A 20,799-nucleotide genomic window follows, 5' to 3' on the forward strand; every position below is an offset into this window, starting at 1 on the left:
GAGCTGGGTTATTGCAAAACTCATTCTTGGGACTTCCCTGGTGATCCAGTAGTTAAGAACTTGCCAATACAGGGACACGGGTTGGTTGGATCCCTTGTCTGGGAACTAAGATCCGATGTGCCATGGGGCAGTTAAGCCTGTGAGCCACAACTGCTGAAGCCTGCACGCTCTGAAGCCAATGCTCCGCAGCAAGAGAAGCCACCACAATGAGAAGCCAAAACTAGAGAGAAAGCCCCGCTTCCTGCAACGAGAGGAAGACAGCATGCAGCATCAAAGACCCAGCAGAGGCAAAAATAAATAAAAAGTTTTGAAAAACCTCATTCTTCACACTGTTCTTGTGATAGATTCTCAGGATAGTAAATAAAATATGGTGCTTAAATTGGCCAACACCCTCCTGCATTTTAGGTATTCTGAATGAAAGTGAAAGTGCTAGTCGCTTATTTGTGTCCGACTCTTTGTGACCCCATGGACTGTAGCCCACTAGGCTCCTCTGACCATGGAATTTTCCAGGCAGGAATACTAGAGTGGGTAGCCATTTCCTTCTCCAGGGGATTTTCATGACCCGGGACATTGAACCCGGGTCTCCCACATTGCAGGCAGATTGTTTACCATCTGAGCCACCAGGGAAACCCAAGTACTCTGAATGAGTAGGTGGCAATTACATTTGAAAAGCTCTCTAGGAAGTGTCTACAGGATGACTGTCTAAATCTTTTGCGACTGAATTCAGGAAATCTCTCCTTCATCATGGTCTGGATTCTTTCCACTCAACTGTAATCCCTTTGTCTGGTGTCCATTCTGCCTTCAACATGAGAGTAAATGCTGACTCTCTCCGACTCTCCTTCATAACTGGCAATCCTATCTCTAAGCTTCGTCTTTGCCCGGGGAATGGTTCTGATGTTTTCACATAGTTGTGTCCACCCTCCCCAACCCCACCTGCAACCTCACCATGTGCACATTTTATGGACTTTCTTGTCGAGTCTGACAGTAATGGCATCAGAGAGGACCAGCTCCCTAATTAGAAAACCTGCCATCTAACCTCCTGAGAAATCTCACATAGGGTGAACGTGAGCAGTTCAATTTTCCTTTTTAAATCCATTTAGCAAATATTTATTCAGCCTGCTAAATAGAAAAAAAAAAATGCACTCAATCTACTGGGAGTCAGGAAGGGTAAGATAAGGTTCCTATCTTCAAGGACCGTAAATCTGAAATCTGTGAACAGCCAAGTGAAAGAATGCAGCAATGAATGAAGGGATGGTACAAGGCAAGGCAGTTTCTTGGATTGGTTCCTACTAGTTATGGACACTGTCAGGAGTTGGGCTAATCAGGGAGGAAGGATCAGCCTGGAATCTGGGTTTGGAAAGAGTCAGATTTCTCCCAGAGCTCCTGTTAATGGGGCATATGTTGCGATCTGTGCTATCTTTACAAGCGTCTGAAAATTTAAATGCACTTACATTGTAGGCCTGAATATTCAGAACAGAGGGACCCCAGGGGTGAGAAATGCAGTCTAGAAGTTCTCTGGCCTCATTGCTTACTGTGATCAAATAAAGAAGGACGCTGGCATTTTTCCCTGGTGGTCCAGTGGTTAAGAATCTGCCTGCCAGTGCCGGGGACATGAGTCTGATCCCGAGTCTGGGAGGATTCCACACACAGAGGAGCAGCTGAGCCCATGAGCGGCAACTACTGTGTCTGCGCTGTAGAGCCCTTGAGCCCCAACAAAAGAAACCACCACAGTGAGAAGCCCGTGTACCACAACGAATGAAATCCGCTGCTTGCGGCAACTAGAGAAAGCCGGCACAGCCAAAAATAAATAAATAGATAAATCAATAAAAGAAGGATGCTGGGGAACACATCTCTGACCCACATCCTTTTAGGAAACTATGGCACTAACCTCAAAGATCCTTCAAATGGGATCTGGGGTTTTAAAGGCACTGGTTGTATTCTCTACTCCTGAAATATGTGGGGCATCTGGATACAGAGGGGCATGATTTCTGAAGCATAAAGAGCAAACTGAGGGAGGAATAAAGAAAGACCTATAATATTATGCAAGGACATTACTATTCAGAGGAGCTGGGAACAGTTCAAAGCCAATAGGAGTAGCAGTAAGTGTCTGTATCACGAGGGCGCTGAGGAAACAAATGCTTTGGAAAAGGAGGTGAAGGCATGTGCCCCCTACCCACCTCACACAAACCTGAATAACATCTCCTCCTAAGGGTGATAGTCAGGGGAGAAACTTGGGCAAAGCAGCGTGTCTTCGGGGCCCGAGAAGCTTGGATGGCTTTTCAGGACTGAGAGATTTCTCCCACAACACATTTCAATCACGGTACTTCTGATGTTTTTAACCTAGTTTATCCAGTGTTCGATTGCCTGAATGGTGATTGTTGGTTTGAAATATACAGATGGATGGTTTTCGTCATGTTAAGAAAGATTGCTTTGGATCCCATTTCACCTGAAGCATTTTTACACCTGTTTGTGCAATCAATGGGGTTCCCTGGTGGCTCAGTGGTAAAGTCCACCTGCAAATGCGGGAGACAAGGGTTCATCCCTGGAGGAGGGAATGGCAACCCACTCCAGTATTCATGCTGGACAATTCCACGGACAGAGAAGCCTGGCGGGCTACAGTCCGCGAGTCACAGAGTCGGACACGACTGAAGTGACTGAGCGCACATGCAGTATTTGTCTCTCTCTCTCCAGCTTATTTCACTTCAATACCCTCAAGGTTCATCTATATTGCCGCAACTGATGAAAACTTCCCTCCTTTTAAGGGCTGAATAGTATTCCTCTGTGTGTGAGGGAGCGAGGGTACATCATCTTTATGCATTCACCCGCCGATGAACAGTACTTAGGTTGCTATATTTGTGCGTGCTGTGCTTAGTCGCTCAGTCGTGTCTGACTCTGTGCGACCCCGTGGACTGCAGCCCGCCAGGCTCCTCTGTCCATGGGGATTCTCCAGGCAATACTGGAATGGGTTGCCACACCTGCCTCCGGGGGATCTTTTCAACCCAGGGATCGAACCCAGCTCTCCCGTGTTACAGGCAGATTCTTTACCTTCTAAGCCACCAGGGAAGCTTGGCTATTGTAGAGCATAGTGGTACTTATATCCCTTCAAGGCTGTGTTTTCATCTTCTTCAGGTAAATACGTAGTAGCATTGCTGGATCACACCGTAATTCTAGTTTTACTTTCTTGAGGAAACTTCATACCATTTCCCATGATGGCTACACGAATTTACATCCCAACAACAGTGTACTAGGTTCCTTCTTCTCCACCTTGTCATCTCATCTTTTTCACAAGTGTGAGGGGATATCCCATTGTGATCTTGATTTGCATTTCTCTGATAAATAGTGATATCCAGCCACTTTTCATATACACTTTGGTCATTTGTATGTCTTTTCTGGGAAAACGTCTATTGAGGTACTTTCGCCCATTTTTAAATGGAGTGATCTGTCTGTTGGCAATTGAATTGTGTCTTCCTTGTGTATTTGAACATTAGCCCCTATCAGATATGTGGTTTGCAAATACTTTCTCTCATTCAGGCTGGTTGTTTCTGTTGCTGTGCAGAAGCTTTCTAGTTTGATGTAGTCCCACTCTATTTTTTGCTTTTGTTGCATTTCCTTTTGGCATCAAATCTGAAAAAATCATTGCCAAGATCAACGTCAAGGATCTTACCCCTGTGTTTCCCTCTAGAGTTTTATGGTATTAGATCTTCAACTTAAGTATTAATCCATTCTTCAGTTAGTTCTTGTGTATGGTGTGAGATAGGGGTCCAGTTTCATTCCTCTATAGGTAACTGTTGATGGTTTCATTGGCTCTGCAGATGCTTTTGACGTTTATTTTCGTTTCTTAGTTGTTTATGCTTTATTTGTATATTTTTGTTTTTGTTGCCTTTGTGGTTTTAATTTTCTTGACATACTTTCCTCTCCCAAACAGCTGGTTCATTAACTGATTTCTGAGTTTATTTTTGCTTTTGCTTTCTATAATTTATCTTTTCTATCCTTCTGTTTTTCTTATCTTTTGCTTACTCTCATAAGTATAATTTATTTTCACTCATAGTTGAATAAATCTACCCCAGTTATAAATTTTTATATCTTATATTTTAATATTTTTATTCTCTAATAGTTTGTAAAGCTTAAAAAAATTTTTCTCTTAGTGTTGTGTAGTAGACTTTTTGTTTAGCTTTGTTTTATTTTGCTTTAGATTTCCAAGTGATTTGGTACATTTCCTTAAATTTTCATATTTCTGACTTTATTGCATTATGGTCAGAATCTATGGCATTGATGATTCCTTTTTAAAGTAATTTTTAAAATGTTTTGATAGCCTATTATTGGATCAAGATCTTGGCTGCTTTGTGCAGTGTAAAGCTGGATAGAGATATATTTGTTCGATTTTATGTGTTTTATGATATTCAAATCTTTAATCTCCTTGTTTTTCAAATTTTTCACCTTTGAGAGACTGAGATATAATTCTCACATAATTTTGTTTTTGTTCATTTCTTTTATTTCTAAGTTTTTGATTTGTTGTAGTGCTATCTGAATTGTCACCTACATGTTTGAGAATTTCTTTAAGAAAATTGATTCAGTAATGAAAATGATACTCTTTCTCATTTAAAGTGTTTTGTACTGAATTCAGATTTATTTTCAATTATTATTGCCACCACTGTTTTCTTTCTATTTGTGGTTACCTGATACATTTGAGCTCATCTTTTTAATTTTTTTTTTCTTTTTTAGCAGTTTTCTGTCCTTTGGTTTCCCTTTAAAATAGCTTACAGTTGGATTTCGGTTTAACAAATTCTTAGAGGGGATTTAAAACTTTGTTCAAACAATGAGTTTCTTCTGTCTTAACCAAATGTTTAAACAAACTTCTGTCATATTATTTTAAATATTTCATGTTTATATGCCTTAATCTTTCCATAATTATCTGTCTTTTGTGCTTTTATTTTTTTTCCTGGTGGTGAGACAGGCCCATTTCTAAAAGGTAGAAAAGCTTTATTTACTGATTCAAGAACCATTATTTTAATTCGTCCTTCTATATAATATGAAATTTAGAATGATTTTACTTCTCCCCATCATCCTTTGGCTAATAGTAAGTGATATAAGATTCCAGACCCTGATTACTACTACTTAATCATATTTATTACTAAATTGTAAATTGTTGCAGCAAATATTTTCTTTCAAAAATTATTTCCAACATTCATGTTTAATTCTGTAGCTTTATTTTTAGCTGTTACTTGAGTGTAAATCTGTAGGTTTCTCTTGTTTAATTGCCACCAAAGTCCTTTTATACCTTGACTTTCCCATGCTTAAGTTCAGCCTTTGATTCACCTCATTTATAACTGGAATAGATTTACATAAATTTGTAGAACTGCTACGTGGATTATTTATTTTCAGAGACCTTACCAGCAAGACTGCCTGTTGCCTTAAAATCTGAAAGCCATCTGGCTATGTATAGAATGCATGAGTAATCACTTATTTTCTTAAGAAAAAGGTTTGACTTCATTTTTTTCCTGTAATTTGCAGTTTAGAAAGAGAAGTCTGAGCAAGAGAGGCCTTCTTTTTATTAGACTATCAAATATTTTAAACCAGTGTCCAAAGATTAGTAAAACTAGACAAAGGTAAATCCACTATCCAGATTTAATATAATGAAATATTTTTTCATATATCCTTCAAATCTATTTTCTTTTGTTAAAGAAGAAAAATATTAAGAGTCAGCTAAATCCCCAATCTGACTTCTGACTAGAGTATTTTCTGACTAGAGCATCTTTAATCTTCTTTTAAAATTTTATTTATTCATTTATTTTTGGCAGTGCTGGGTCTTTGTTGCTACACAGGCTTTTCTCTAGTTGCATAAACTTGCAATTGCAGTGGCCTCTCTTGTTACAGAACACAAACTTAGCTGCCCAGAGCATAGGAGGTCTTCTGAGACCAGGGATGGAACCCGTGTCCCCTGAACTAGCAGGCAGATTCTTGACCACTGGACCACTAGGGCATTCCTTTTAAAAGTGTTGGTGTATGTATAGGTATGTGTCTCTCTGCATTTATTATTCTTTTCTGGAATACAGATAAATCTTTTACTATTGACTCATTTTTCTTAGTTCAGAAACGTGTTTACTGAATTTTAGTGTCTATATTAAGATGCTACTATATTAGGATGTAATATTCGACAGCATCACTGACTCAGTGGACATGAATTTGAGCAAACTCTGAGAGATAGTGGAGGACAGAGAAGCCTGGCAGGCTGCAGTCCATGAGGTCACGAAGAGTCAGAGGTGACTTATAGCGACTGAACAACAAAAAACAACACTTTTAATATATATTCCTGATTTAATTATATGTGCATGTATATACATAAATATATATACACATATATACATTTATATTTATATAGATATGTACATACACGCATGCACATATGTGTATATATGCATATACATACATGCATACGTGCATGGTGAGTTGTTTCAGTCATGTTCAACTCTCTGTGACCCTATGGACTGTAGCCCGCCAGGCTCCTCTGTCCATGGGATTCTCCAGGCAAGAATGCTGGAGTGGGTTGCTGTGCCCTCCTCCAAGGGATCTTCCCAACCCAGGGATTGAACCTGCATCTCTTATATCTCCTGCATTCGCAGGCAGGTTCTCTACCAGTCGTGTCACCTGGGAAGCCCATATTCATGCATATATTTATATAAATGTTACACATCAGTAAAATGATAACCTCCTGCTTTTACAGCTACTAAAAAGTCTAGACGGAAGAGGGGAAGCTGTCTTTGCATCATGGAGATGTGACGTTATATATCTTTTTTTGTGACTTCTTTCTTGGGAATGTGGATTTTCTAGCTATAGGATTATCAGTTTTTTATTCGGTCTTTTTCACTTAGCACTTGTTTTCCTATATATGATCTGTATTTTTTCTTGGTGTCAGTGTGAGTGTCAATTTTTCTCAGTGTCAATTGCATATTTCCTGTATAATGTCAATGCTCTTTGTTGCTTTGAATTCACATTTTCATTTATTCTGGCACTTGTGTTCATTTTCTTTATTTCATTTTCTTTATTCTAAATTTGACTTATCTATTTTTGGCTTCCCTCGGTCTTTGTTGTTGCGTTCAGGCTTTTTCTAGTTGCAGTAAGTAGGGGCTACCCTCTAGTTGTGTTGCCGGGGTTCTCATTGTGGAGCACAGGCTCTAGGGTCCAGGCTCAATGGTTGTGGCACATGGGCTTAGTTGCCCTGCAACACGTGGAATCTTCTGGGACCAGGAATTGAACCCATGTCCCTTGCATTGCCAGGTAGGCTCTCAGCTCCTGGACCACCAGGGAAGTCCTGTGTTTATTTTCTGACCTGAATTTCTTCTCTGTCAGTTGCTTTTTCATACCTTGCCCAGATCCACTCTCCTCTAGTATTGTAATTTCCTGATTCCTAAAAATCCGTGTTTCCTTGATACTCTAAGACCAAGCGCAGAGGCCCATAGTTTCTAGTTTCACGTAGTGATGCTGACCGTGATGCTGACAGTGGCAGCAAATGATGGATATGTACTCATCAAGGGTGTTGTGTATATAAATCCATTCCATCTTCACACCACTTGGTACTGTTTTCCTCATCCCAGTTGACTAATAACTAATAGATGGGAAAGCTCTGATTTTGGTCCAGAAGTTTGGCTTCCAAATCCCCATTCTCAGCCATGAAATAGTTCCATAGGCACCATGCTGTGTAAGGTACACTTCCATTGCGTCTACAGGAAAATGGATCCTTTCTTTTATGCTCGTGTTCTTTGCACAGACTCCTCCCAGTCGCACATTTGTTCTGTTTTTCATGCTAATTCTCAAAGAAAAGATTTTCTATACCCAGCCCTCGCCTGCTGACAAATTCATCTCTCAGAGTCTCCCCGGTGCTGCTACAATCCCTTTCTCAGATCTGAAGCTTGAAAGCAGGTTGTTGGGTATATGCCGCATAACCCTTCTGCTGCCTGACAGTCATTTATCCAGTGTGATTCTATCTTACTGAGTTTCAGAAGTCTAGGCATGGGACTTCCCTGGTGATCCAGTGATTAACACTCTGTAAGGCAGGGAGTGTGAGTTTGGTCCCTGGTTGAGAACTAAGAAACTACATGCCATGTGGTACAGCCAAAAAGTAAAAAATAATAATAAAATAATAATAATTTTTTAAAAAGAAGTCTAGGCACAATGATATGATTCCTAATTCAATATGATCTGCTTTGCAATTGGGGATACTTTCTCCCAAAGCTTAGTGGCATTTTCAATTGATAGTTTTCTTTGCCAGTCCTACTGCGTCTTTGCCTCTTTCAGTGTGTCTTGAAGGACACTGCAGAAGCAACATGGAAAGTGAGTCAGGCACAGGTAGCAGAACACCATCCTACTTCTGACGAGTACGATCACTGCCAGCAATTCCGTTTATTTGGCTGCATGGCCCATTTGCTCCAGAATGTTCATCAATATAGAGGGCTGTTGACTTGCATCTTCTTACTCACACTTTCAGTCTCATCTCAAAAGCTGAAACCATTAGCTAGAAGAAGTTGAAAAACTAAGTGAAGAAGAGAAGAGAAAGAAGAAAGAAAGTAAGAAAGCAGAGCATCTGTGGAGTGAGCCCACCGCTGCCTAAACTGCTGTAGAAGAGCAGAGCTGAAATGTGGTTTCCCTCACAGCTGGTTTTCTTAAATTCATCGCCACTCTCATTACTTGACCACAAAGGGAAAGTGTTCCATTGTCACTAAATTACTTGCCTGAAGAAGGAAGGAAGTTTATATTGGCTTAATCCTCATTCATCTCTAGGAAAATGTGCCCTCTCTTTCTCATGAAATTCAATTCATTATTGGAAAATCCCACTGCTAACATGAACAAATTGAATTATTCCATTGGGTTTTATTGCTCTAAAAAGCAATTCATTCATTGACAACAGAAACTATATTACTAAAAAGGAAAAAAAATAATACTTAATAACAAGGATGTCCCATGTGAATTCTCCCCCCAAAGGTTTTCTTGTGATTTGGGCGCCTAATAAATAAATAAAATGCATTTACTCTGCTGCTGTTCTTATTTTATTATCCTGTTATTCCAAAATGTGAAACACTGAACAATACCCATCGTGTTCTGGATTCAAGATTCAGCTCTGGACCTTTGGCTTGTCCCCTCAGTGCAAGCAGAGGCCGAGTATATTCCGATCTATGATCTTGTCTTGACTTTAGAGTAAAGCTTGTTCTCCTCACTAGTTTATAAGCTCTGGGTATTGGAGGATGGCAAAAGTGCTTATTGTCTTTCTCCCTGACTCTCGGATTGTTAGTTTTATACTTTTTAATTAAGATAAGATAGCGCTGGGAGTGAAAAATAGTTTGGTTTCATTTTTATGATATTTTAATAGGCCATCATAAGATACTGTCATTTTACTAGCTTGGTAACAGACACAGTCACCTTTGCAAGGGTAGCCTGCATGCGTGTTACTTTCAGGGGAAATGCCTTCAGAAAGCTTTGCAAACCTGAATACTGACTAGAGGAGCAAAGGCATATTAAAGGAAAAAAAAAAAAAACAAGTTCACCAGACCACCAGGGAATTCTCTAGCTTTAAAATTTCCCCTAGAAATTGAGCACTTAATAAATAAAATTTGAGAAGGACCGCATTTTTCATGATCTAAAGTTTTATGTCCTCCATTATAAGGAAAACAGAAATGTTTTCTTCAAGCAGTAGTGTTGAGATTTGGAGCATCTCTGAGGGGATTTCTGTTTTAAATGTGCCTTCTGTATACAAACTGGCCTTCTTTGTTCTTCCCTCTGTGTTACCTTTGGTCACCATGGAGGCTGCTGCTGGGAATAGCCCTTTCAGATGCTGCTGAGATGAACTGCGTACTCCTTGTCTTGCATCATTCTCGGGAGTCCCTGGTAGGCTAGCAACACTGTGATCGGAACCCATGTCATGCCTGCCTCCAAGGTGGTGGGGTCCCACCGCTGGATCCGGGCTGCTGTGGTCCAGGTGACATAAGCCCAGAGGCATTTAGGAAGATGTACGGTGGGGAGGTGGGGAGTGGATGATGGACAGATTAAACCGTATCTAATTGTTTCTGTTTGACCATTTTTTACCCATGAAAACGACTATTTCTTATGTCTTAACCTAATACCTTCCCCTGATACTGCTGATGTTAGAGGTGACATGGGCGAGGTGCTCTTCTAATATTCCCCCTCCCCTTCTCCCCCCCACCCCCCATCTCCTTACTCCTCCTCCCCATCTTCTTCCCCTTCATCCTTACCTCCCTATCCAGAGCCATTTGGGGTTGTGATTTAGGAATCAGCAATCAGGAACCCCAATCTTTCTCTCCTTTTTCTTTCCGTTACATTTTTTAAAAATAAATCATCTCAAAGCTTTAAAACTCTGTAACAGTGACTCCATGAAGAATAACTGTGACTAAATTGGATTTTACTGAGAGCTGGAGCTGTGTATGTCCCAGTGGCTGGCTTTGGGTGGGACCTGTGCAGGCCTGCCATGGGCAGAAGGGGTGTGGCCACCCAGAAAGTGACAAGGGATGCTCTGTACTGAACCGCTGCCGGTGCTAACATTGCCTTCTCTCACTGCGAATGTCCCCCTCCCTCTGTCTCTTACAAGGACCCTTGTGATGACAGTGGGCCCACCTGGATAGTCCAGGATGTTCTCCTACCCAGAACCCTTAAATTAACCACATTGGTCCTTTTGGCCATATAAAGTAGTATATCCACAGGGATCAGAATCTGGAGACCCTTGAAGAGTTATCATTCTACCTTCCATTTTTTATGATACTGGAAAGAACTCAGTCTTCCCAGATAGTCTAATGGTCTGGACAGATGGCCTTTTATGTTTTTCCATCAGCATTCTATCCAAGATCATTTTCCTGCCTTCCCTTCTTTCTGTAGGTACCTGTAAGTGTCAGGTACCTGTTTTAGCCCAGACTAGCGATAACAAGAGAAGTCACGGGACCTCCCATCTCCCCTTCGACTGATCCTTTAAGACAGAGCTGTGAGAACCTGGCCATCACCCCGCTTGCTATTCCTTGGACGAGCCTTCCATCAACAAGTTGGGGCATCCTGATGACAGAACACTCACTGAACATTCGAATTCCTGCATGCTGCAAACTGCTCACAGAGGGGCTGCCCTCCTGATTCTTATACTTTCTGACAGATGAGACTGTTGCACACAGATACCCATGTTAGAGTCTGATTACTAAGCAAGTGTGGAACACCTCTGTGCATTAAAACTCAAAATGAGCAGTGTGGGGGCATTATTTATAAGTTGTTTGTGGCCAAGCAGGGAGCTGTCACAACGGCTGCATTTCTACACAGGGTGGGATTATCAGGGGGTGGAGGCTGGGGTGGGGAGTGCACAGAGTTTTGTCCAGGTGCCACAGCTTCCTCAGTTTGCCGTTGAGAATGAACGCCTCAGCGGCTTCCCTTAAGCCTTTAAGCTCCCTCTCACCACGTCTAAAATAGCCAGGGGCTGGCAGAAGCCTAGAGCTATTCCTTTCCAGGTTTGTAGCATTGTTATTTTTTCTAAACTCCACTTGTGGAATGTTTAATGCCAATCCAACTTGCAAAGCCATCTGATATGAGCACATCATCCCATAAGCATTTCTGACAGCCAGTGTCACCGTGCATCTTTTTTTTTATCACCCTTCTCTTTACAAGGTATCACAGATAGCACGCCAGGTTCAGCTGTGATTAATAGGGCTCTCTCACCATTGACTTCACTGGGCTCCAGCCTCCCAAGAAAAATGTGGCTGCTGATAAATCTCATGTGATAAGAGCTGTGTTATGTAAGGCAAGCATTTCACTCATATTATTATGACCGCCTGGTAGTTTGCAGAGTTCAATTGAATTGACAGGGCCTCTTGTCCCATTGATTTTGCTTGGCTTCTGCGGAGTGAACAAAACAAATTCATACAGAACTGATAGAGACGAGACTATTTGGCTGCTTGCGTATTTGGGGAGGCATTTCCAGACTATTATACATACTTTGAAAACGTGTCTCTAGATGTCTTTCGGTGTTTTTTTTTTCCCCTCAGAAATTAATACATCAATGTTTCTGGTGGAATATGAAGCTCTGTATGTCCAGCTTCACAAGAACAGTCTTGAAGCAAAGACAGAAGTGCAGTTCTGTTTCAATGTGTAATGCCCCAGTATGGATATGGGGGGCTGTTGCAAAGGTGTATATATGGGCATGAGACTTGTGGACGAAAGGGCAAATTGTTAGAGTTATTCAATTTCTAAATGGCAAAAGAGTTAAGTGGTTAAAAAGAAGAAAGAAAAGGAAGACACCTTGGGTTTGATGGGAGCCTAAAGAATATTCCTAAAGTGTTGCTCACTGGAAACATTCCGAAGGACATTTAATTGTGCACACAGGGTATTAAGAGGGACAGAGAAGACTTTCCTTTGAATTGAAGTCTTTGGGGGAAGAACTGGAGGGAGCCATTTCAATTCAAAGCATAACTTCCAGCAAAGCTAAATATTATCATTTGTTTATAGAGTAACATGCAATCATAAGGTCCAGATAAATAAATGAATTGGTCTTTATGAGAGTAACAAGTGATGAGCAGAGCTTTTCATTTTAAAGAAAAAATGTTTCCTGAATAAAGAGAGAAGCAAAGCTCACCTTGACCACCCTCCTTCAGCTGCTTTCATACCCATGTTCCATGCACATGTGACTTGAGTCCAGCCACAGTGCAAAGCTTGCAACCCTCAAACTTGATCTTTTTCATGAGCCACGCTTTTGCTTGAGCTGTTCCCTTGACCTGAAATCTAGGTTTGTTAAGACCTAGAACAGAGTCATCACCACCTCTCATCAAAACTGGAATCTCTTTTCTGAAGTCTGTGAGCACATTGAACACACTTCCTTTGTTTATTTATTTTTGACCACAGTGGGTCTTCATTGCACGCAGGCTTTTCTCTGGCTGCAATGAGCAGATCTACTCTTGTTTGCAGAAACTGTGCTTCTCACTGTGGCTTCTGTTGTTGTGGAGCACAGACTCTAGGCACAGGGCTCAGCAGTTGTGGTGCCTGGGCTTAGTTGCCCCCCGATACATGGGATCTTCCCAGACCAGGGACCAAACCTGCATCCCTGCATTGGCAAGGTCTTCCAGAAGCCCCCTAGATTGTGAGTCATGACCATGTGACCTTGACCTCTGTATGCCTGCCCTGTCCCAGAAGATTAGAACCTCTCAGTGAGTGCTGACTCATGATCGAATGATTTGGTGCCCAGAGAAGAAACACCAACAAGTCCAAGGAACAGCCCATCACCCTCTATTTCTTATCAAGTCCAAGAACGTGAAACTCTTAGAGTAAAAATCTTCTCTGATGAAGAAAGCAGAGGGTGGTTGTAAAATTTAAAGTCCTCTAATATAAAATGTTCATGTGGGCAGATCCAACAGAGAAGAAAGTAAGCCTCAGGGATTTTCACTCTGAAATCCATGGATTTGCTCTCTTGTTGTTTTTGCCTCTTCCCAGTAATTCCATGTGATGGAGGCATTTTGCAGGGGTTAATCTACATGTAATGAAGTTTCAAAGAAATCATATACTGTACTCTCCTTACGGGGTCCTGGAGTCTTTCTTTTCTAGACAGCATGGTACAAAACAGTGATAAATAAGCTGATGCTTATCACTGTAGATAATACCTTTTTCCCCTTTTTTTGGTTTCTTCTTTTCTATGTCTTTCTGTCATCCCCAAAGCAAGTGTGCATTACTGTGAGTGATTTTTTTTTTTCATTAAAATCAGGCTTTGCACATACTCTAGAATAACTGGAGAATCTCAGGAAACCACATCCATGCAAGATCCAGGTGATCAGTTTTATTTCAGAAGACCTCCTGAGCGGTCACAGGCCCATGTCCATCTGACCTTGGCTTTCTGATAAAAGTGATGGCAGGTGTTCAGATCTGGTCTGCACTGAGCACTGATATGGGGAACTCAGTCCTTGGGACTTCCCTGGAGTCCAGTGGATAAGAATCCGCCTTGTAGTTCTGGGAACTCCGGTTTGATCCCTGATTGGGGATCCAAGAACCCACTTGCCTAGGAGCAAATAAGCCTGCGTGCCACAGCTCGAGAGTTTGAGTGCCACAACTGAGACCTGATACAGCCAAAGAGACTCAGTTCTGCCGCCTCCAACCATGGGCCTGCTGGACAGGAAGTTACCCTCCCCTCTAAATGTGCAACACAATAGAACAACAGAGAGTTTCAAAGGGACTGGTTCTGATTCTGAGAGAAATAAACAGCCCATCCTCAGTAATGACTGACTTAGAGAGACAAGATTCTTTCCTATGCTTGATAAATTTGAGACAGTGACAGCTAAGAGAATCCTACACCAATGCTGATCAACCTTGAACTTCTAATCGAAACTCAAAAGTATGCAGATTAATGAGATGTAAAAAATGGGGTCAAAGTAATGAAGAGGTTTTCTTCCCCCCCCGCTAAGTCTCAACTTAGAAAATTTTAGTGGCTTGTGGCTGTGCTTTAGTTCTGACTGTTTTCTTCTCTCATTTCAAAATGAGAATACAATTAATAGCCAAACGGAAGAGATAAGGACATACCAAGGTGGAAGAGGATCTAATCCACTATTGTCCAAATTTCTAGACATCAGTGGTGTTTAGGGAGCTTTGTGGCTGGGTCTGGAGTGCCGAAGGATGCACTGTCCTCATCACAGAGAGTGAGGCAGGATGGAAGGACTACAGACTCCCAGTCTGAAGCTGTGGAAGTGCCCATCCCCTCTGCCTCTCATCAACCTCATTCTACAAGGTCGGCTCACAAGACTGGCTGAGCTCCATGGAATGACAGAGAAAGTGCTCTGAAAACTGAAAGACACAATATAGTTGTTTCTTGTCACGATCCTTGAAATTATTGCTTTATAATTTACAGATGCTTCCTCCCAATCTGTTTCAGACACATGCAATTTAGTTTACTCTCTCTTTGTGGAAAGAAAATGCCTTCTGAAGCGCCAAGTACCTCTCACCTGGACATTGACAGACAGCAGCAGGCTTTGGTTTCCGTTGCTCTGCCCGTTGTCCGTGTGCAAGGCAGCATCTTCCATTTCCACGATGGAAGCGAAAGAGGAAAGCGACTGAAGAAAAGAGCATCATGGGGAAGCTCAGGGCTCAGACTGATTTTTCTCTTCTGTTTAAAATTATTTCCAAGAGATTAGAACTACATGCTTTAAGTCTGAACAAATGTAAATAACTTGAGGATGATCTGTTTGTGATTATTCGTACTGCTTTTCCTGTGATGAGATTGTTGGATGGCATCACTGACTCAACCATCAAGAGGTTGAGCAAACTCAGGGGGATGGTTAAGGACAGAGGAGCCTGGTATGCTGCAGTTCACGGGCTCACAAAGAGTCAGAGGAGACAGTGACTGAACAACAGTTGCGCTGTTAACCCTCTTCTGATGTAAATCCTTGGCCAAAGCAGGCCCCTGGGGCGAGGAGGCTGCAGCCTCAACTAACCCTGAGTGTCAGACTCCATGGAAGAATTTCTATTCCTTCCTCTAAAATTTCTATTCCTTTCTCTACCCTCTCTGCTAGTGTAGCAGAGAGTGATAAGTTTAGAGTTAAAATAGTTACGCTCTTTTGTTCTTCTTTTTCTTAATATATTTATTTTATTAAAGTACAGTTGACTTACAATGTTTCAGCTACATAGCAAGGTGATTCAGGTATACATGTTGTTTTTCAGATTATTTTCCATTACAGGTTATTTGACAATATGTTGACTGCAGTTCCTTGTGCTGTACAGTAAATCTGTGTTGCATATCTTTTTTAAAAAATTAGAAATCTAGCATCTGTTCATACTAAGTCAAACAAGCAGAATCAAAATGTCATAAATTTTTTAGTTAGGCAAAAATTCATAAGTTTTCTAAAATATATATATTGTGAGTACTATTTATATTTGTATACAAAAGCTTTTCTACTATGCTTGATAAAGGCTTAAGAAAGAATATCAAAAAAAAGAGAAGAAATGAAGAAATTGGAAACAAACTAAATGAAATGGAAGCACTTTGCTCTTAATCTATTTTGATTGCAAAAAAGAAAAAAAAGTGCAGCTGATAGTGTTAGAGATTGAAAACTGGAAATGACAAAATCCAAAAGCTTTACCTTTATCATTAATAAAAATAATAATAATAGGCAACTTTTATTGAATTTCTTCTATGTGTCAGATGCTGTACTGGGTACTGACAACTCATGTAATTTCATCCTTACGACGGCCCTGAAAGGTGTGTGTCATACTTCTCATTTTTCGTATGAGTCAACATCAGCTCACATGGTTGGCATAACTTGGAAAGCTTTTAAGAGGCAAAGCTGGGACTCCAACCCACATCCGACAGTAGGCCTTAGTTCCCTTCACTCCTCCATGCTGCTGCTTTACTATTTATTAGCTAGATGAGCCGGATGGATGGATTTACAGAGCTCCAGGCCTTAAGGTCAAATAACCTTTGGCTTCATGTCTCTATCCTGTCACTTATCACCCTGGAGGTCTTGCAAGAGTCTGTTAATCACACTAAGCCTGTTGTTTCATCTGTGAAGTGCTGTTAACATTGGGCCTTCAATCCTCATAGGATCGCTGGGAGAACCAAATGACAATGTGTTCTGAGTGTTACACAGACATCAGGGCTGGCTTCTTATAACTCTTGCCTCTTAAATGGTATTGTTTGCAAAACTTGTTCTTAAAGATGTGTTTGTGGCAGAGGTTTTCTATTATTCTAAGACATGGACATTTATCAAGTAACTCAAGCCATGACAGGCAATAAAACCTTTATTTAATTAGAAGCCAAATATTTATCAACTCTATGATCTACATTGCTTTTTGCTGTTCTCTTGAACTTCCCTTTTGAGGGCAAGACGTCAGTAAGAAAACAAGTGAACAGCCTAGATTTGCTAAAAATCCAGACAGCTTCCAAGATATTTATTTCTAGGGTCGCCATCAGAGGCTGTTAGAGCAGGAATCTTCCCTGGGGGCCGTAGACTTCAAGTTGCTAGTCCAGGGTTGTCTCTCCCACTAGAAGCCTTGAACCCATGTAGCTCTTTCTGTTACATCTGCTCGTGATTCTTCCTGAACCCCTTCTTCGCCTTGGCATCTTGTTGTGCGCACACTGACTCTCAGAGCCAGAGCACTTTACATGCTCTCCATCCACATGGAAAGGTCCATTTTTCTGTTCCTGTGGATAGGGCCTTCCCAGGTCATGCAGTATTAAGGAACCTGCCTGCCAATGCGGGAAATTCAAGAGACGCAGGCTTGATCCCTTGGTCTAGAGGATCCCCTGGAGAAGGAAATGGCAACCCACTCAGTATTCTTGCCTGGAAGTTTCCACGGACAGAGGAACCTGGCGGGCCACAGTTCATGGGGTCGCAAAGAGTCGGACATGACTGAGTGTGTGCGCACACACATAGAGTGGATGGATTCATTTTTAAGACTTCCAGGCACAAAGACTGGAAATGGAAATTTCTGATTGTTTCAAAACATCTTGTTCCCCAAACTGTCTCATTCATGGTTTTTTGTTGTTGTTTGTTTTTATTGTTGTTATTTGTCTTCTCTCATAATGGCAAACTAAGTTCACACTGAAACTTGAACTAGCTCCAACACATCATCAACTTGAACTAACCATTCTCTTGAGCTGCCATTGGGCTCTGCAGATTGCTCCAATTCGCCCAAAAATGGCCAGTCTGACTCCTGAGTTTTACCTGGCCATCAGGGAGGACGGCATTGTGTTGCAATATGTAAGACCAAAAGCACAGAAAGATGACTTGTTGTTACAATTGAAAGCAAACACAGGAAAATGTGTTTGTGGAGGGTTAGGACTGGTCATTCCTTAGTCTCGGAGATAATTGTACTTGAAACGAGAATGTGCCCAAAAGTGAAATGTGGATATCGTTTTTCATGGTCATGTTTTCCTTAAGACTATTTCCTCTTGATTGTTTCATTCCCAGCAGTGGCTCCTCTGGGGCTTTGGGAAGAGCACAAGAACAGAACATTCGCACCTCTTGCTTTGAAACGAGGATTAGAATTAACTGCCTTTCAAATACAGTGACAAATGAATCCAGCCCGAATCCCAGTGAGAGGGGTCAATCCAGTTCTTTTCACTTCACAGATCAAGGGGAGGGGGGCGATATTCACACAAAGACACAAGAGAGGGAAAAGTACTTGCCCAAGGCCACATAGCAAGTTTCTGAGTGACTTGGAAGCAATGACACATACAGAAAGATCTTAATTGTTGGAGGCCTAAGATGATAGGAAACTCCTGATGTCTGAGGCATCCAGCAGTTCCTCCGCACGCCAAGTGGTTGCCATATCAACTGCCACGAGGCGGGGAGCCAGCCAACCAGTGCATGCTCAGTCGTGTCTGACTCTTTGCGACCGCATGGACTGTAGCCCCTGCCAGGCAACTCTGTCCATGGAATTTTCCAGGCAAGAATACTGGAGTGGGTTGGAGGTGAGGAGCAATCAGCTTAAACCCCAGAGTCAGGCAGGAGCAGAATGCAAGCATCTGTGTTTGAGTAGAGAGCTGCCTCTAGACTCTTATAAATGGTTGCAGGACCTAAAACCATGGCCTGGGTCTTCTATGCAGGGTTCCCAGAGCAAACTTCATTTGGGAGGGTGAACACTGGATGTACTCTATGATTTCTAGATTCAAAGTTCTTGGACCAGAATGGCTGTGTTCACCGGCAACAGTAATAAATGAGGGGCAGAACCTCCAAGATAATTTGAACAATAAACATTTTTAACATGATTCACACAGGGCAGAGAAAGTCCATGTGATAGATTTTTCATTTGGGGCCAAAAAGAATTGGAGGTAATCTCAGAAGTGTTCCTCTTTGGGCCCAGAGGCCAAAATTTGCAGCTTAAAGAAGTATAATGTGAGCTTTAAAATGGATTATAAAGAGCTGAATAGAATAAAATTGGGGTCTGAGTAGATGAGTTGGTAACATGTTAGTACATTTCCTAGATGAATCTTCTGACCAGTTGAATAGCGCCAATAAGATGGTTTTAATGTAACGTCTAAAATTGCTAAGCTTTGATATTGTAAGTAACCTGACCACACAGTGTGATGCTAAGAGTAACTTGATTTTGCTGGTATTGTTCTAAAGCGGATCCTCTTTATCAAAGTCATAGATTCACGGGGCTATTTCAAAGATAATGTGAAAATTCTTTTTCATAGTTACTAGTTGATATCATCAACTTTCAATCATACCAATATGTCTGGTTGTATAAGCTTGTCTGAACTTAAGAAAGGGACGATTAACTAGAAAGTGTATTGTACTGTGTTCACCTAAAAAATGCACCACCTGAAAAAGAAATCTGCATTAAAAGCAGGCAGTCTATCAGGTACACTGTTTTTAAATGACACTAACTCAGTTCCCAGAGTTAATCTGCATGCTGCCCCAAGATGAGTCCCCTTCCCAACCCTGTGGTGAATCAACTTGGAAGACGGGTCCACTGAAAATCTAATATGATTTCCTACTCTCTCAAGTATGCAGACTTCCTGGGTGGCTCGGTGATAAAGAATCCACCTGCCAATGCAGGAGACGAGAGAGATGTAGGTTCCATCACTGAGTTGGGAAGATCCCCTGGAGGAGAGCATGGCAACCCATTCCAGTATTCCTTACCTGGAGAAAACCATGGACAGAGGAGCCTGGTGGGCTACAGTCCATAGGGTTGCAAAAAATTGGACACAACAGAAGTGACTTAGCATGCTGCATGCATGCAAGTTATAAACTGGAAAAGTTTGTCCATTGAGAAAGCCAAAACTCTATTTTTAATGAATGTCCCTTACATTGCTCACCTAGGCAATATGCTGAAATGGAAGTAAAACAACTAACTAACTAAATAGCTAACATTTATTGAGAAGTGAACACTAGTTGCTATATGCCTGGCACTGTGCTGAGTATTAACATCTGATATCAAATTTAATCCATATAAGAGTCCAGAGTTATCAACATGTTTCAGATGAGGACACTGAGTTGCCAAGGTGGGGTAACTTGCCAAGGTCACATGCAGACAGGGAACAGAACCAAGATTGGAAAGGTAGTCAAACTTTTGACCCACAATCTTTTCTTATTATTTGAAGTATAGTTGACTTACAATGTTGTGTTAATTTTTACTGTTCAGCAAAATGATTCAGTTATACATACATATTTACACACACACACACACACACACACACACTCTCTCTCTTTCATATTCTTTTCCAATATGGTTTATCATGGATATTGAATATAGTTCCCTGTGCTATACAGTAGGACCTTGTTGTTTATCCATCCTGTATAATAATAGTTTGCATCTGCTAACCCCAGACTCCCACCCTTCCCCACCCCCACCCCATGGCAATCACCAGCCTATTCTCAATGTCCCCGATTCTGTTTCTGTTTCATAGATAGGTTCATGTGTCATGTTTTAGCTTCTGCCCATAACTGATATCATATAATGTTTGTCTCTCTTTGTTGGGCATACCTCACTTATGATACCCTCCAGGTGCATCTGTGTTGCTGCAGGTGACCTTACTTCATTCTCTTTTTGACTGAGTAGAATTCCATTGTGTATACACACCACATCTTCTTTATCCATTTATCCACTGTTGGGTATTTAGGTATTTTCCATGTCTTGGCTATTGTAAACAGTGCTGCTATGAGCATTGGGGTGCACGTATCTTTTCAAAGTATGGTTTTCTCTGGATATGCAGCTTTTCATAATTGGATAATTTAAGGGACAAGGGAATTGAGGGGGATGTTGAGATGAGATGACTGTATTTTGCACTCATGGATGTGAATGGGTGTGAACTGAGGGGTCCAGAGAGCAAACTGTAATGGG

General features: G+C 41.4%; 1 protein-coding gene across 6 annotated transcripts in view; it reads left to right on the forward strand.

Moving 5' to 3' along the window:
* Positions 1-20,799, forward strand: part of CELF2 (CUGBP Elav-like family member 2) — a 553,512-nt gene that overhangs the window by 83,894 nt on the left and 448,819 nt on the right. The gene's annotated exons all lie outside the window — the stretch shown is intronic.

The sequence above is a fragment of the Ovis canadensis genome, chromosome 13 (assembly GCF_042477335.2).
Source record: "Ovis canadensis isolate MfBH-ARS-UI-01 breed Bighorn chromosome 13, ARS-UI_OviCan_v2, whole genome shotgun sequence".
NCBI classification, from domain to species: Eukaryota; Metazoa; Chordata; class Mammalia; order Artiodactyla; family Bovidae; genus Ovis; species Ovis canadensis.